This window comes from Trichechus manatus, unplaced genomic scaffold, assembly GCF_000243295.1.
Source record: "Trichechus manatus latirostris isolate Lorelei unplaced genomic scaffold, TriManLat1.0 scaffold00088, whole genome shotgun sequence".
Taxonomy (NCBI): domain Eukaryota; kingdom Metazoa; phylum Chordata; class Mammalia; order Sirenia; family Trichechidae; genus Trichechus; species Trichechus manatus.
This window is the reverse complement of record NW_004444024.1, coordinates 3,157,530-3,159,934: the sequence shown is the minus strand read 5'-3', so window position 1 is coordinate 3,159,934 and position 2,405 is coordinate 3,157,530. Positions and strand designations below refer to the sequence as shown.

The 2,405-nt window shown below is 41.5% G+C and overlaps 1 protein-coding gene across 2 annotated transcripts in view; it reads left to right on the top strand.

Annotated features, from left to right (window-relative positions):
* FAM168A (family with sequence similarity 168 member A) overlaps nt 1-2,405 on the top strand; it is a 218,726-nt gene that overhangs the window by 109,637 nt on the left and 106,684 nt on the right. The window lies entirely within an intron of this gene.

Genomic DNA, 2,405 nt, shown 5'->3' with positions numbered 1-2,405 from the left:
GTAGTCAAGAATTATCTTAGGTGAAGGGAAGGACAGCACACACTACAGGGGAAGTCCGTACAACTGGAGTGAACCAAAGCTAAGTTTCCTGAATACAGTCAAACTCTTCTAGTGACAGATAGCAGGGGCACGGATCTGGGGACCATGCTTTCAGGGGACATCTAGGTCAATTGGCATAACAAAGCTTATTAAGAAAACATTCTGCATCCTACTTGGGTGAGTGGCATCTGGAATCTTAATAGCTTGCAAGCAACCATCTAAGATGCATCAATCAATTGGTCCCAACCCACCTGGAGTAAAGGAGAATGAAGAACACCAAAGTCATAAGGAAAATATTAGCCCAAGAGACAAAAAGGGCCGTATAAGCCAGAGACTGCATCAGCCTGAGACCAGAAGAACTAGGTGGTGCCTGGCTACCACCAGTGACTGCCCTGACAGGGAACACAAAAGAGAGTCACGGATGGAGCAGGAGAAAGATGGGGTACAGAACTCAAATTCTAGTAAGAAGACCAGACTTAATGGTCTGAATGAGACTGGAGGAACCCTGGAATGCATGGCCCTTGGATTCTCTATCATTTCAGAACTAAAGCAGTTTCCAAGGCCAACTCTTCAGACAGGGATTGGACTGGACTGTGGGACATAAAGTGATACTCGTGAGCAGTTTATCTCTTAGCTGAAGTAGATACAGGAGACTAAATGGGCAGCTTCTGTCCAGAGGTGAGATGGGAAGGCAGAGAAGGTTAGGAGCTGGTTGAATGGACCTGGGGAATCAGGGGTGGAAAGGAGGAGTGTGCTGTCACAGTATGGGGAGAGCAGTTAGGGTCACATAACAATGTGTGTAAATATTTTTGTATGGTAGACTAACTTGAAATGCAAACTTCATTTAAACTACAACAATAAAATAAATAAAAAAAGAAAGTTGGGTGCCGTGCTACCATTTGCATAAGAATAAGCAGTTAAACAGAACATATGTATATTTGTGTCTATATTTATAATTTGTATTAAATATATAGGCTAATACCTATTATAGAAATAGGTATATGGGGGGATTAGAACTGAGCAAATGGAGGCAGAAGGTTAGAAGGGAGACTTCACAGTCTACTTTTCAGATATTTGACATTTAAACCATATTAATACATTATCTGTTAACAATTTAATACATATGCATAAAAAATATCTAGGATAACTATAAGAAAAAAGTACTTTCTCAGTGTTGGTGTCTCCTGTACAGGAATCTTACCTTTCTATTGCTCCCTCCCTCTGTTTTTTTCCCCAGATTTTCTTTAGCTTCATCACAATACAACTCTTCCTGATCCTCTACCCAGGCCTAAAGCCCAGAGAGTCCTGGGGCCTTTTGCATTAAACAAGGATGGTTTCACTAGGTTTTCCGGATCCCTTCTGTCCTGAGACAAAGGACTTTGCCTGGTCATCAGTCTTGACTGTTTGGAATGCAGAAGTTCTTGTTTCAGAGCCTTGGATTTCCCACTGCAAGGGCCCAGTTGTGTCTGAAATAAACTGAACAGAGGAGATCTCTTGTGCTTTGGGTACAAGAGTGACTTCACTGGCAAGTTAGTGGGCTGAGACTCTGGAGACCTGAGGTCCTCTTTTGTATCTGTTACTGACTTGTTCTGTGAATTTGAGCAAGTCACTTGGTCTCTGTTTTCTAACTTGCAAAATGAAGGGGTTGGATTAAATGATCTTTGAGGTTCTTCTAAGCTCTAACATGCTTTGGTTAAATTCAGTTAATCAAACTATGTGCTTATATGTGCTTGGCTGTGTATTAGACATTTTGTGGAACTCCATAGTTAGCAAGACATCCTCTACTTTCTCAGAGTTCATAGCCCAGGAGGGAAGCAGTCACATTAATACCTAGGTCTTCAAACTTGAAGCAGGCTTAGAATGGGGCTATCAGTAAGTATGGGTGGAACAGAGGACACACTTGTTAGTTAGAGCTGGAGGGATCCGCAGAGCTTCATGTAGGGGTTAGTGTTTGAGCCTTTGGTCCTGTCTTCGCCTTTGTTCTGTTATCCTTTCCTCTCTCCATTTCCATATGAGTCTCTAATAGTATGTCTTATTCTCTCATCATCTGTGCCAGTTCCAACTGATTTCATGTAACAAGTGATCCATAGCAGAGTGCCATTAAACTTGGGTTTGTTTATTTTAAACCAAGTCTCTTGCTCTGATATGGATGTCATATTTGCTTATTCATTCAGGATGTGCTGTTTTTATTGTTAAGTGATTAATTTATAATGTGTGACAGTCTTTTTGTCAATCTTGATTCCTCTTTCTTGCCTCAACCTCTTCTTGCCTCTGAGAAGTGTAGTGAACATTATGACATGATGGAAGGAACACTGGGCTTGGAGTGTGCAGAGTCAAGATAAAGTCTGGGCAAGTTGCTTCTCTCC